The sequence below is a fragment of the Bos indicus genome, chromosome 7 (genome assembly GCF_029378745.1).
Source record: "Bos indicus isolate NIAB-ARS_2022 breed Sahiwal x Tharparkar chromosome 7, NIAB-ARS_B.indTharparkar_mat_pri_1.0, whole genome shotgun sequence".
NCBI classification, from domain to species: Eukaryota; Metazoa; Chordata; class Mammalia; order Artiodactyla; family Bovidae; genus Bos; species Bos indicus.
The window spans coordinates 72,178,752-72,195,067 of NC_091766.1; the positions used below are offsets into that span (position 1 = coordinate 72,178,752).

The 16,316-nt window shown below is 40.5% G+C and overlaps 1 protein-coding gene across 3 annotated transcripts in view; it reads right to left on the bottom strand.

Moving 5' to 3' along the window:
• ATP10B (ATPase phospholipid transporting 10B (putative)) overlaps positions 1–16,316 on the bottom strand; it is a 389,291-nt gene that overhangs the window by 169,000 nt on the left and 203,975 nt on the right. The window contains exon 1 of one of the 3 annotated variants that reach the window (XM_070793949.1): positions 10,384–10,581. The exons of the other annotated variants lie outside the window; for them this stretch is intronic. The gene's annotated coding sequence lies outside the window, so the exon portion shown is untranslated. Of the gene's footprint in view, positions 1–10,383; positions 10,582–16,316 lie in introns of those variants that run through there. 3 annotated transcript variants of the gene reach the window in all.

The following is a 16,316-nucleotide window of genomic DNA, read 5'->3' on the forward strand; positions in this document are numbered from 1 at the left end:
ATAAATGTGAAAAGCTTCCATGTGGACCTTGTAAGGTGAGGCGGAGCACACACAGTGCTCTTGCTGAATCACAGGATAGGACTGCATCAGAGCACCTAGGGATTCACAAACAATGGTGCTCATTCTTTATGGAATGTATAGGGGTGGAAAACGTTCCCCTTCTTCCTTTCTAGGTTGTTTGGCTGGTCTAATAACTGCACTGACACATGACAGATTAACAGGAGAAAAACAAATTTTGGCCACCTCATGCGAAGAGTTGACTCATTGGAAAAGACTCTGATGCTGGGAGGGATTGGGGGCAGGAGGAGAAGGGGACGACAGAGGATGAGACGGCTGGATGGCATCACTGACTCGATGGACGTGAGTCTGAGTGAACTCCGGGAGTTGGTGATGGACAGGGAGGCCTGGCGTGCTATGATTGATGGGGTCACAAAGAGTCGGACACGACTAAGCGACTGAACTGAACTGAACTGATGACAGATTAACAGGAGAAAAACAAATTTTATACTTATGAAAGGCCCGTAAAAATGAGACTCACTGCAGTCAGGTAATTTAGGCTTATATACCACCCTGAGCTAAGGAGAAGAGGGCAGGGATTTGGGTTTTCAGAAGGGAGGAAGACATTTTACAGGAAGATGAGAACAGCAAATGTTTGGTAAACAAATATTTTCTCCCTCCATACAAATGAGTCTTTCTGATATAAAAAACTTATCTCTGGTAATATTAATAGTTCTCTTCTGGGTTGTTGCTGTTTAGTTGCTAAGTCATGATGGGCTCTTTGTGACCCCATGGACTGTAGCCCACCAGGCTCCTCTGTCCACGGGATTTCGCAGGCAAGCATACTGGAGTGGATTGCCATGCCCTCCTCCAGGCGATCTTCCTGACCCAGGGAATGAACCCACGCCTCCTGCTTGGCAGGCAGAGTCTTTACCACTGAGCCACCAGGTAAGCCCTCTCTGCTGGGTACAGGCCTCCTATTGAAATTCTTTCAGGCAGTTAAGGGGGAGGTAAAACGCTCTTCCTAAATTTGTGGGTTCCAGTTGTCTGCAACTCAAAATAATCCTCAAGCACATTCAGGAGATAGTGTATTCTGCTCCCCACCAAATGTTAACACTTATGAGTAAGGAGCCTTCATAGGTAATATGTTGATATTGACCTGATTTGTAATATTGATTGAATATTGAAATGAGGTTTCAAGACATAAAACAGATTCTGCTGGACCTTCAACACTGTCATCCCTGGGCTAAACCTCATACTTTTGCCCCATCTTGGCCCAAGTCTATTGCCATAAGTATCATGGCATGAAGGAAGGAGCATGGAATGGAGAGTTCTGAACAGGTTGTTGGAGGGCAACTCAAAATTTCCAATGAAGCTGCTGGAGATTAAACTTTCAAACTCCGTCCAATTAGACTATTCATTAGTATGTTCAGAGTCACAGATGAGAGGTAAATATGACATCCAGACAGAAGAGGCTAAGAAGCTCAATTTGTGTGTTGGTCTTTTATAATGGGCCATGTTCATGCTGATGGATGGGTTCACAGGCCAGTGTTGCAGATAAAACACACAGAAAATCTAAGAGACCAGACAGATGGCTGTAGACGTTTCTGATGACTTGACCTCTGGTTCTAACTCCTGTGAAGGTAGCTGCTTTCTTGCCCTCGGAGTCTATGAGATGCTCTGATTTCTTTCAATATAACTTCCTTAATAAATCAAAACCAAAAAACAACTCCACATCCACGCTTTCTCCTTGCCCTACCATGACTCTGTGTATATAGTTAAAGCCAGACTACCAAAATTAAAACCCCAGCTCTGCCACTCTCTAGCTGTGAGTCCTATTTATCCTTTCAGTATCTCAGTAACATTATTTCCGTGGGGATAGTATTAATAACATCTCCTTCCTAGGGTTGTGGGGATTACATGAGAAACAATTTCTAAAACATTAGAGCAATCGATGTTATGTGGCAGCGTGGATGGGAGGGGCATTTGGGGGAGAATGGATTCATGTATATGCATGGCTGAGTCTCTTTGCTGTCCACTTGAAACTATCATAACATTGTTAATTGGCTCTACTCCAATATAAAATAAAAAGTTAAAAAAATATTAGAGCAATGACTGCCCCATACCAAGTGTTTCCTTTTAAAGTGGTTAACTTATATATATATATATAAATATAAATGTATACATATTTCATACAGTTCATGGATACTTATAAGTCCATTGACCCGATTTAAAAAAATTCCCTGATTTGCATTAAAATTTGTATTTATATTCTGAATGGATTATTACTTACTTGAAGATAATATTCCATGGAATGTCATCTATACAAAGACAAAATTTCTTGGACCAACAAAGTAAAGACTGCATAATAGAATCTAGCTTACTTCTCCTGCCAGCTAAAATCAGAGGAAATAATTTTGAGGCTTCACTCATTTACTCCTTCATTCATTCATCCATTCATTCACCAGTTGTTCTATCTTATCCTTCCCATTGGATTGTCTTAGCACCATGTCAGCTCATCACTGGTACCCTTCCTGAAATTGATTGCTACTTCAGCTGCTCCCAAGGACATGAAATATTCATTCCAGACCAAATAGCCTTTCTGCGGGCAGTGAGCATGTCAAAACACAGAGAAAAAGACTCAGGGATTAAAAAAAATAAGACTCGAAGAACACGACTTGCCATACCAAATGGAGCAAATCTTATTTACAAATGACCTCTAACCTCTGAGAGCAGCTCAAATAAAGAAACATCTGTCATCTTTGGAAACATCCAAAACTCTTCACCCTGACAGGGGGCCTCCAAAGACCAGATTCCATTTCAATATAATTGGCTCCTTGCCCTTTTCCTGCCTTCCTCCAGCCATGCACAGAGAGCTGAACTGTCTTGGGATGGGCAGCCAACCCAGAGACGTGCGACATCTTGACAGCAGAACCAGGGGGTGGAGGCAGGGCAGCGGCTCTGCTAATTAAGAACGGGATGCACTGATTTCAGCTTCAGAAGGAGGAGCATAGATTGTGGTGTCTGGAATCTCAGAGCTCCTGTTGATGGCCATACTTAGAATTTTTTCCTTCATCAAGGCATAGTACAGAGAGGATTTTCTGAGTGAACTATTTAACCTTTGCATGATCCACCTTTAATTTTTCTTTTATATTTTAAAATTTCTTTTTTGATGTGAACCATTTTAAAAGTCTTTATTGAATTCATTACAATACTGCTTCTGTCTTACTTTTTGGTGTTTTGGCTATGAGATATATTCGATCTTAGCTCCTTAACCAGGGGTCAAACCTGCACCCCTTGTATTAACCACTGGAGCCCCAGGAAAGTCCCTGATCCACCTTTTAGAAAGGCCTTCCTTAATACCATTTTCTAAAGTCATAAATGGACCAGTATGAACACAAGAAACAGATGCCAAGATATATCATGGGAAATGCAGGTTGTCTGAGTGTTTAATCCTTTCATGCTTTTACTCATAAGTATTTATCAAGCATATATTAAAGTTGAAACACTTGTAGAAGCTGATGATATGGCATGAACTTGGCAGATGAGATCTTTGCCTTCATGAAGCTTCCATTCTGGTGAGGGATGGATGACAAAGAAAAACAAACAAGATCCTAGCAGACTGTGCTTCATTCTCTGAAGGAAGCAAGCAGGGAAAGGAGGATAATCCTAAGACTGGAAGCTAACACTTGAGTTTTACATACCAGGAATGATTCTAAGGCATGCGCTTATAACAACCTTTCACATTTTAGTTAACTTACCCATTTGGCAGATAAGAAAACAAACCATAATTTGTTCCCAAATTACAACTCTATCCCTCCAGTTGTTGGCCAAATGCTTCTGTCATTCTTATTTCTCTTGTTTTTTTTCTGTCTCTATTATACCCTATTATCTAATCACACACTATCAGTTGGGCTTCCTAGGCGGCAATAGTGGTAAAGAATATGCCTGCCAATGCAAGAGATACGAGATAAGGTTCAATCCCTGGGTCGGGAAGATCCTCTAGAGAAGGAGATGACAACCCACTCCAGTATTCTTTCCTGGGAAATGCCATGGACAGAGGAGCCTAGCAGGCTACAGGCCATGGTGTTGCAAAGCGTTGGACACAACGGAGCACGCATGCACATGCAATCAATCAGGAAACCTCTACCTCAGTATACAATTGACCTTTGAACAAAGCAGGGGTTAGAGGTACTGTCCCTTCCTGCAGTCAGATAACTGGCCTCTGGGGTATGTGATTCCTATGTATTTGTGGTTCTATATTGGTAGATTCAACCAACTGTGGATGGCGTAGTACTGTAGTATTTATTATTGAAAAATTCCATGTATAAGCGGATCTGCACAGTTCAAACCTGTGTCACTCAAGGGTCAACTGTATTTACAGAATCTGACCACTTCTCTCCATCTCCTCTGATATACCCTGGCCTGAGCCACCATCACCTCTCAACTGGCTTATTGCAATAAGCTCCTAAGTTGTTACACTTCTACTCTGGCTCCTTGGAGTCTGTTCTAAAAATAGTAGTTATAGACATTCTGAAAAATAGAAATCAAATTATTTCACAACTCCACTCAAAACTCTTCAGTGGCTTTCCATACGGTCAGAGTAAAAAACTGAGGGCAGTAGGAGAAGGGGGCAACAGAGGATGAGATAGTTGGATGGCATCACCTACCCAATGGACATGAGCTTGAGCAAACTCGAGGAGATTGTAAAGGACAGGGAAGCCTGGCATGCTGCAGTCCATGGAGTTACAAATAGTCAGACACTCTGAGCAAAAAGTAACTAAACTCCTCTATGCTTGTATTCCTTAGTCATCTGCCATCACTACTGAACACACCCTGTGTATTCTGGCCTCTCCTCTCCCCTCTGATCACCTTCATCAGCCTGCTCCCCTTCATGGCTCACTCTAGCCATGCTGACCTCCTAATTGTTCTTAGGCACTCCTGCCATAGAACATCTCAAAGACCATGACTCTGTCTTGATAGCCCCAATGGGCTCCCTTGATCACCTCCCCTGGTTTTTACTCAAATGTCATCTTTCCACTGGGACTTCACTGGCCAATCTAATGTTTAAAACCACAAGCCCTCTATGCCCCAAATCTATCATTTTTCCTTACATTTTTCCTCCAAACCATTTATCATCAATTGATACATGATTTTACTAATTTTTATTCACTTATTGCTTGTTCCCCACTACCAAAATATAAACTACATGAAGGCAGGAATTTTTGTCTGTTCTGTCCATTTCATTTTTTAGATTGCCTAGAAGAGTTCTTTGTATGTAAGAGGAACTTGGTAAATATTGAGTTAATGAATGAAGGAAGAGGACCTATTCCTCTGACTTGATCATTCAAAAGAAATCAAGATTGAAAAGGACAGTGATGCTTGATCTAGAAGAGGAAGAATAAGAGGAATGGTTGCAGACAAGATGAGGAAGGAAGAAATATTTACAGGGGAAGCTGACTTTGACACTAAACAAGAGTCAGGCATAAACATAGCCTGCAGGTACAGAAAGCAAAATGTTTGCTTTCATGCTCTGCAGTTCAGTCTTCATGGATTACCCTCATCAGTCTCTCTCTATGCTCACTAAAAATGCCTGAGAACTCAATGAAGTGACTTTCTCTCTCTAAACATGGCAGGAAAAATAAGGTCAATGCAGCATTTATCGTATGCAGCTCTAATCTCTGGGGCTGTCACAGGTTGATCACGGGAGTCTCAGGGAGCAAATGTGCAGGCAGCTTATCACTGGCCATTCCCAATGCCACGTTCATGGGAGAGGTGCAGGGAGAGAAACTGGCAAGATCTGTGACACAGATCTTCAGCAGTCTGAAAATGGAGGCCCTAAACCAGCTCTGTAGGAGAAAGTGTCTGGGGGGAGAGTGTACATGGAAGTGCGATCTCAGTCACAGAACAGAGGTTTGGCTTTTCTGAAACCACAGAACAATTCCAGGCAGCATCCGGAGAGCTATTGAGGTCACACATGCCTAACTCAGATGATGCAAGTTCTGGTCTTGCTAAGACCTTGCTTCATAACTCACTTAGTGTCCGTCTTGGGTGCTTGAACCTCTCTGTCTCTGTGGGGGGTGGACAGTGCTAACACTAGTGAGGAGGCAGGGCTGTTCTTAGGGTAGTTTCCTGGCAAGTGAACTCCGTAGAGATGTCCAGGCAGGACTGTTGTGTAACCAGAGGTGAAACAGGCCCAGACATCTGTAGCAGCCTCGGTATTTTTAGAAAACACATTTTCATCTTTAGTTTACACCAGATCTGGAATGGAGCTAAGTCATTACAATGTGTTAAGTCCTGTTTATTCCAACCCAGGACAGCTAGCTTTGATCAGCAGATTTCAGCAGGGTATACCAAAGCTGCTGCAGGAACGTGGGTCCCTTGAGGTGGCATTTCCTTAGTCACAGCAAGTTGAAGTGACATTCTGCTATCCTGAGAGAAGATGGAAGGGTGGAAGAGGAGAGAGCGTAAGGGAGTAGAGGGAGAAGGAGAGGGATGGAGGGAAGGAAGGAGGGAGAGAGAGGAAGAGAAAAAAGAGAAAGAGGAGGGGGAGGATTAAAAAAGAATTGAAGAACAGGAAAAGGCTATTACATTTGTTGGGTACTTACTACACATCAGAATTATATTAAGTTCCCTAAAAGCATCAGTTCTAATCCTTTAAAATACTGTGAGGCACAGTCATTTTTACCTCCATTTTCTAAAAGAGAAAACTGAGGCTTAGAGATGTGAGTGACTGGTGAGGTCATGCAAGGATAAATGGTCAGCCAGCACAGGCCTGTCTGGTTCCAAGTTCATGCATTTCCCAGCATGCTGAAGTGGGGGGTAATGACAGTCAGGAAGGGTGTCTATGCTGGGCTCTGCAGAGTGCAGAATATACCCTTGCCCCAAAGAGGTCAGCTATTTGTCCTCAGCTTCTGGGAAATAATCTCGAAGGTCTCGGAATGTCATGTGTGAGTGTTTCTGTTTGCCTGGGGATGTTGGGTCATGTCAGAGAGACTAACAACATGATCTAGGGTGGACGCTTTGGGTCATGTAGTGTCAGCTCAGTGTCCAGAGGGGCCTAGGTCAGCCATGTGGGCAGACAGCTGTATCTACAGGATGGAGCCCCAGTAAAAACTCTGGACACAAGGCTTAAGGGAGCTTCTCTGGTTGGCAATACTCTGTGCATGTTGTCATACGTGGATACTGGGAAAGTAACACTGTCCACAGTTCCATGGGAAGAGGACAATGGGAACTCTGCATTTGGAACTTCCATGGAATCTGCCCCATGATTCCTTGGCTGATTGATTTTCCTCAGCATCCTTTCCCTGCTGTAAACTACAACCTTGAATATAACAGCTTTCAGTGAACTCTGAGTCCTGCCAGTGAATGATCAACACTGAAGGTGGTCTTGGGAACCTCCAAACTTGAAGTTGGTATAAGAGGAGCAGGTGGGCTGATGGACTGTGCTCGCTTTAACTTTGTGGGTTCCCTCACTCCTTGCATTGGCAATATTCTTTTGGTCTATGTTCCTCTCTTTTCTCAGCAACAAATCCTGGAATGAGCCACTATCACCCTGGGTTGGGCTATCAAGGTACTGGGGACATGAAGTCAGTGGTCAAGTCCAAGAAAGTGAAAGCCAAGGAAAACCTGGAAATGGCAGGTAGGAGTTGATGAAAGGCTAGTCTGGACATGGTGGTCACAGACACTATAATATGGAGATACTGTTATTCTTAGGTCCCTTAAGGCTTATGATTTTCTGAGATTCTATAGTCTGACAGCATGGAAAAAGTAACAACTCTATGCAGGCTTAGAAGAGGACTTTATTTATCCATTTCTGTATATTCTTGCAAAGCTAGGCAGTTCAGTTGCTTAGAATACAGGGCTAATACTTATCATGATCACAGATCGAGGTCCACAGAGAGCAGATTGGAGTGCCATTTTTTCGGCCTCCCTGCCCTCTCTCCCTTCTAACAACTCTAATGTCCCAATTTTATGTAAGTCACTGTGCTAGCCAACAGGGACCACAAAGATGATCATGACACAGTCCTGCCCTAAAGGGAACCTTAATAAGGTGCGGTGTTGGGTCACGTGGACAACTTCACAGAAAATCTAAATAAAATAAGGGCTAAATAGTAGACAGACAAGAAAAATTTGAAAGAGTGAACAAATATCTCAAAAAGTAACAGGACTAGTAGCTGTAATAAGGGCCTACTAGGAAGTTTTATTGAAACTAGAAATAAGAACTTCAGTGGAGGGTTTCCCTGGTGGGCCAGTGGCTGAGACTCTATGCTCTCAGTGCAGGAGGCCTGGGTTCGATCCCTAGTCAGGGAGCTAGATCCCACATGCCACAACTAAGAACTGGTGCAGCCAAATAAATGAGAAGAATTCCAAAGGACAGCGACTGGTTAAATGACCTTTCCAAGAGAAGAAAGCACCAAGAATGAAGACACAGAGTTTTTAAGTACAGAACATGTCTAGGGACAGCTCATAGCCCATGAGCCTGGGTGATGAAGTATAGCAGGGCAAGCGGCAGGAACAAGCAAGAGAGAGAGAAAGCGCAAGAGATGAGGTTGGAAGGACACAGACTGGAGAATGAATGGCCTTGTCTGTCAAGTCAAAGCATTTTTACCTTACTTGGTAGCAAGGAAGAGCCTTCTAAAGAAGTAGGGATAAGCCCATCCTTTGAAACTATATTTATCTTTATTTCTACTGTGCTTTCTTGAATCAGTGGTGATACTGATGATAGTAGTGGTAACAGTGATAATATAAAAAAAATCACAGTGTACACCTGTAGATATATTAAATTTTTCAAAGCACTATTACTTAAAAACAGTTTTTAAGAAATACAATGTTAAGCCCTCACACGGTTAGTCTCGATGCAGAGCTTTGCATAACTCATTTCTTGCTGCCAAAGCCCAGGATGGGCACACCTGTCTTTGTTTTAGAGATACAGAGCGTGCTGGTCTGAGAAAGTGAGCTTGCACAGGGCCTCACAGCTGATGGACAGCAGGGCTAGCCTTGACCTCATCTCTCAGGCTCAAGTCTGTCCCGACTCCTGCCCTGCCCCACTATCTCACTTCATTCTTACCTTGTGTGGGGAAATACTACTCTTCCCATGATACAGATGAGGATCCTGAAATGAATAAAGATAAAGTTATAAGCCCAAGGGGCTTCCCAGGTGGCACAGTTGGTAAATAACCTGCCTGCCAATGCAGGAGATGCAAGAGACATGGGTTCAATCCCTGGATCAGGAAGAGAAGCCTAGCAACGGACTAGGGATATAGAGTCAGTGGACAGAGAAGCCTAGCACTTCATAGCCCATGGGTTTGCAGAGAGTCAGATGCAACTGACCACACACATACACATAAACCCAGGACCACACAACAAGAATGGAAGTTATCTATTTGGCTTCATAATGCACTTTCTTCTCACCTGACCGTAGTTGGAACAACACATGCTACATAGAGTGTGCATAGCTGTTGCATGTTTAAGTCTGAATGAGCTGCTGGGAGAAATCAATTTTTTTTTCATTGTTGAATTGGGTGAGTGAGTCCTCAAGGCATTTTTCTCCTTCATGTTGTGTGGTGCCCATAAAGTGACTCCTCTGAATTTGCCCTGTACTCTCCCTTAGGTCTTCTAGACACTTACCAGGGTGTTTTTCCAATTATCCTTCCTCTTATGAAAACTATACCCCTCTAACCCCCACCTCACATTTCTACTATATGAACCACTGTCTAGTCAATTTGTTGGAACAACTGGTTGGATCTGAGTGCATTCTCAAAATCAGCCAGGCCAATCAAATTCTTTCATGACTTGGCAATGACAGGGAGTCCCTCAAATGGCAGCACACCGGTGGAGGGGGTTCTGGATCTCCATTGCTGAGGCTGCTGGGCTGCCCCAGGCCCTGCCCTCCCTGAAGTCTGCGAGCAGCTATGCTTTGGATTATGAACCTTCTCATAAAAGCCTTTTAGACATCTTCTCTAGTTCAAAGGAAGCCAACCAAAGAAATGTAGCCCCCCCACCCCCCCCCCCCAAAAAAAAAAACCCAAAAGATTTTGACTACAGAATCTGCAGAGAAGATGCAGAAGCTACTTTTTCATGCGACATTAGTCTCTTTCATTATTATTTTCAGTTCATTTTAAATATAGGTCATAAACCCAGGTCACCTACTGAGATGATCCAACCTTGTTTGCAGTTTGTAGGTCTTGGAAAAACATGGGGAGTAAAAATGCTTCTAATGTAAGTTCAGAGCAGCCATGTGGTCCTGCCCCAGCCTTCTGTTATAATGACCGTATCTGGAATGATCCTCTGTGGGTGAATTTGGCTTTGCTCAGGGGTTTCTGTCTGTCAAGTGAGCAGGTAGCTGTTGTTGACACCTTTAAGTGTTTTTTAGGGTAATCTTACCCCAAGTCAGAATCCTTCATGAGCATGATGCAATGGCTTTCTGAACCCTGGGCACATAACATCTGGATGTAGAACCTGGTGAAGTGATCAGGAGGTAAGACACAAGATCAAGATCTTGATCTTAGATCAATATAGATAAAATTCTTTTTGCTACTTTTGAACAAACTCATTCATTCAATCAACACATATTTATCCAGTGCCTGATAATAAAACTTGTGATTTATTAAGTGCTAACTATACTCCAGCTACTGTGATAAGATTTCAGTTTGTATTATTCACCCATTCACCCAATAACAATTATTGAATTCTTGTTATATGTCAGGCTTTGCTTTAGGTGCTAGGGCTATAGCTGTAAAAACAAAGCAAAACAAAATCCTGTCCCCAGTGTGTGTGTGTGTGTGTGTGTGTGAATAGTTCAGACAGTAATAAGTGCTATGAAGCAAAATAAAGTGGGGTAACAGAACTAGGTAATGGGTATATGGTTGCTATTTTATGCATTAAGATCAGGAAAGCCTCTAGGACAAGGTGACATTTACAGTAATGTAAATGGGTAAAGCCATGGGGATACCTAACAGAAGAGAATTCCATGAAGGGAAAATGCCAGTGTAATGCCCCCAAACAGAAGCATGCTTGCATTTTTGAGAAAAATGAGGCCAGTGTAGCTGGAGTGAAGAATAGAACTAGGAAGTACAGTCTGGAGGTTACTGAAATAATACTGCCACTTGAGAGATTATTGTGGTTTAGATCAGTAAGCAATGGAAATAGCAAATGGTCAGTTCAGTTCAGTTCAGACAGGCAGTTGTGTCCGGCTCTTTGCAACCCCATGGTCTGTAGCACGCCAGAATTCCCTGTCCATCACTAACTCCTGGAGCTTGCTGAAACCCAAGCTGACAAATGGTCAGATTACAGATATACTCAGAAGAGCCCAAAGGATTTCCTGATATACTACATGTGGGGTAAGACAGAAAGTAAAGTCAAGGACCAGAGGGCAGTATTTGTCACAAGCAATTAGATACAGAGTTCTTAAACACTGAGAGGAGAAGACTACCAAAAGAACTGGCTTAGAAGATGAAGACAGAAATTCAGTTTTGGATATGTAGGTTTGAGGTATAATTATGTTGGTTTAATTACATATGTAAAAATTACGTAGGTTTAATTATCAAAGTGGAGGTGACCTTTTGAGAACTGAGTGCCTAACTAATAACTATTTGATTCAAATAGAATCTGGAATCTGGTGGCAAGATCTAGGTTGGAGATATATATTTTCAAGTCATCAATGTGTAGGTAATATTTAAAGCCATGGGATAATATGAGATCATCTAGATAGTGGGTGCTGAGAAGTGTCCTAAGAAATGAATCCTGGGACACTGAAAAAGAGTGTCCAATGAAGTAGGAGGAGAACCAAGGGAGAATAGGGTTCTGAAGACCAGTGAAGGAAGTTAAGAATGAAGACTCATGACTAGCATGGGATTTGCCATTATCGAGCTCTTAACAAGAAATATTCTCACTGAATGATAGCTATAAGAGCCTGATTACATTGATTGAGTAGAAAATGGGTGGTAAGGAAATGAAACAGTGAGTCAGACAAGTCTTGAAAACTGTTAATAGGGGGTACAACAATAGAAGGTATATAAGGTTAGGAGAAATCTGATTTGTTTTAAGCAAGGGAGTTGTCATAGCATGGTGGTATGTTGATGGGGATGTTTGAGTAGAGGTGGAAAACTGATGATCTAGGAGAGAGTAAGATATTGCAGAAACAATGTCCTTGAGTAGAAAAGTACACAAGTATAAGACATTAAATACTAAAGTAAAGGAACCGCCTTAGGTAGGAGCATTGACATTTAACAAGAAGAAAAATAGAGAAAATGGGCACAGATGTAGGTAGGGAGGTAGACTAGTTGGGAAATGTGTGAAAGTTTCCTTCTGATTGCTACAAAGTTCACAGTTTTCTTATTGAAATAAGAAGCAAAAATTCATTGGCTGAAAATGAAGAAGGGGAAGAAGGAGTTAGGAGTTTGAGGAAAAAGAAGTTATAAAACACTTATAAAGAAGAATAGGAGAGTGTTTGTGCTAGGGAAATAATTTTATCTTAAAATAGCCTCATAAATCAGGTATTATTAAGTATATTTAAAATATTAGGATGCTGAAGTTACAGAGGTAACTTGTCAGAAATACATAGTAAATCCATAGCATAATCTAGATCTAATCTTGCTCTATCTGCCCTTAATTATCATGGAGGGTAAAAACTAATTGCCTAAGACATATTTCTTGTGGCCATGGAGTTTAAGCCAATTGTGAGGAAAAAACATCTTTAATTCAAAAAGTAAACAATGATCTAATGATCTATATGTGATGTAACCACTGGAATTCTAAGAAAACTTTACTTGAAGATGACAACATTAACTGGGAATAGAATGGATGATGGTTTCATGGTGGAGTCAAGTTAGGACTTAGATGGTAGGATCTGGATAACAAAGACGCACTAAAGAAGGCACTCAGAGTGAAAGGTAGCTCAGAAACAAAGGGAAAGGTATTAGTGATAAAGGAATGGAGTGTTGGTGAATCTAACCTTAGGATAGCTCAAGACAAATAAAAAGTTTTATGTGTCAACAAGTTTCTCTATTAATGGAGGCATTTTAACACTGAAGTGATAAGGTACAGAAGTGGAGGAGGTTTTGTTGGAAGAGACGTGTTCAGCTGGTGGGGGTGCTAGTGAGAAAAACTGTTTTTGTGGCATGGGTAAGGACTAAGTCTGGGGAAATCACGCTCACCACAGAAAGAAAGAGGAGTAATTCCAGAAGGGAAAGAGCCGGAGAGGGGATCCTTAAGTTCTGTCTTCCCACATCTCTGGTTCACCCTTGAGCTATACACACATGGAACAGACCCAAGAAGATCAACTAAAAACAAACAAAAAGAGGTAAACTGATATGGAAGCTGCTTCCCAAGAAGGAAACTTTGTAGTCTAATTCCAACCAAGTTAAATGTCTTGTAAAAGAAAAGAAGCTACATGTTGTAGAAAAATAATAGGATCCAGAGTCTCCATGCTTAACATTCAAACTGTACAGGATAGTCAATAAATATGAACCAGGAAAATGTGGCCAGTTCTCAAAGGAAGAGGCCATCAACTAAGATGAGTCTCAAGATGATCCAGATTTTAGAATTAGCAGACATGAAATTTAACAGTTATGATAACCCTCTTCAATGATATAAAATAATATGTGCCTACAATGAGTAAAAATCTTAGCATAAATATGGGAACAATAAAATGTGTAAAAATTAATATTCTATAACCAAAATTAAAATATCTGCAATAAAATATTCACTAGACAGATATAACTATAAAATTAAAATGACAGAGGTAAAAGTTAGTGAATATTAGGATAGAGCAATAGAAATTATCCAAAGTGAAGAACAAAGACAAGACGAGCAGAGTCTCAGAAGCTTGCTAATAATATAAAAAATGTCTAAAGTACATGTTATTGAAACCCTAGAAGGACAAGAATGAACAAAGAGGGTATATAAAAATATGTAAATAAATAGTGGCCCCAAATTTCCTGAATTTGAAAAAAGAAACAACTTTGAATATTCAAGATGTTCAATAAGCCAGAATAAATTTAATCTCAATAAACCAGAATAAATATGAAAAAGACTATCAGCTCATAATATGTCCATGACTATCAGAAACCAAGGAAGAGAGTAAATCTTGAGAAATCAGAAAAAAATGACACAATACATATATAAGAATTTTGATTTGATTAAGGCCAGAAAATATTAAAACATCTTTAAAGAGCTTTAAAAATAGAGCTGAATTATACAAGCAGCAAAAATAATTCCTCAAGAATAAAGGAAAAATTGATATTTTCAGATAAGAGAAAACTATGAGAACTTGTTAGTATCAGATAAGCACTACAAGAAAACACTAAAGTAACTTCTGCAGGCTAAAGCAAAATGATGCCAGATGGAAACTCAAATCCCCAGAAAGGAATAAAAAGTATCAGAAGTGGTGAATGTCTATGTAAATGTGAAAAACATGATTTTTTCCCCTTTTCTTCTTAATTTGTTTGTAATACAAGTACCTGTATAAAGGAAAAATAGCAGTAGTACCTTCTGAGATTTTTAGGTAAGTGGATGTCATAAATATAACAGTAGCATAAAATTGGAAGTAGGAGAATGGAATTACATGATTTCAAAGCTTTTACATTTTACATGAAGTGGTACACATTAACTCTAGGTTACACATTAAAACACAATAAAAGTTAAGGATTTTAAGACTTAGAAAAGCCATGAAAAAAAAGTAAGAAGTGTGAGGGGAAAAAACCCAAGAGAAATAAATAAAATGGAATTTTCAATATTATTAAAATAATCCCTAGAAACAGAGGAACAACAAAGCCAAGCCAAAGCGTTCATGTTGAAAATAGCAAAATGCTAGGCTAAAATACAATCATATAAAAATTATATTATATATTAAGGAAATTAACATTCTAAATGCAGAATTTGTCAGAATGGATAAAAATCAATAAATTAAAAATTAAAAAAATCACCAACATAGTAAAAGGCTCATACACCATGACCAAGTGGGATTTATCCCAGGGATGCAAGGATTCTTCAATATCAATCAATATGATACATGACATTAACAAACTGAAGAACAAAAATCATATGATCATCTCAATAAATACAGAAAAAGCTTTTAACAAAATTCAGTACTCATCTATGATATAAACTCTCTAGAAAGTGGGCTTAGAGGGAACCTACCTCAAAAAAATAAAGGCCATATATGACAAACCCACAGCAAACATCATTCTCAACGGTAAAAAACTGAAACATTTCCTATAAGATCAGAAAAAAGACAAGGATGTCCACTCTAGCAACTTTTATTCAACACAGCTTTAACAATCAGAGACATGAAATGTCTATGACAATCAGAGAATGAAAAGAAATAAATCCAAATTGGAAAAGAAGAAGTAAAACCATCACTGTTTGCAGATGACATACTATAAACAGACAGTTCTAAAGAAGCTACCAGAAAACTAGTAGAACTCACCCAGGAATTGATAAGGTTGCAGGAAACAAAATTAATGCACAGAAATCCCTTGGATTTCTCTACGCTAACAATGAAAGATCAGAAAGAGAAATTCAACAATCCCATTTACCAACACATCAAAAAGAATAAAATATCTAGGAATAAACCTACCTATGTGGCACCCCACTCCAGTACTCTTGCCTGGAAAATCCCATGGACGGAGGAGCCTGGTAGGCTACAGTCCATGGGGTTGCTGAGGGTCGGACACGACTGAGTGACTTCACTTTGACTTTTCACTTTCATGCATTGGAGAAGGAAATGGCAACCCACTCCAGTGTTCTTGCCTGGGGAATCCCAGGGACGGGGGAGCCTGGTGGGCTGCCGTCTATGGGGTCACACAGAGTCCGATACGACTGAAGCGACTTAGCAGCAGCATGGAGGCAAAAGACTTGTTCTTGGAAAACTGTAAGATGCTGATGAAAGAAATCAGAGATGACACAAACAGATGGCGAGACATACCATGTGCTTGGATTGGAGGAATCATTATTGTCAAAATGATGATACTATCCAAAGTAATCTAAAGATTCAATGTGATACGTATCAAACTACCAATGGCACTTTTCGCAGAACTAGAACAAAAACTTTCTAAATTTGTATGGAAATGCAAAAGACCTTGAACAGCCATTCAGAGAAAGAAAAATGGAACAGGAGGAATCAGACTCCCTGACTTCAGATTATAGTACAGTCATCAAAACAGTGAGGTATTGGCACAAAAACAAAAATAGAGATCAAAGGAACAGGATAGAAAGCCAAGAGAAAAACCCACACACCTAAGGTCACCTAGCCTCTGACAAGGGAGGCAAGACTATAAAATGGAGAAAAGATAGTCTCTTCAGTAAGTGGTGCTGGG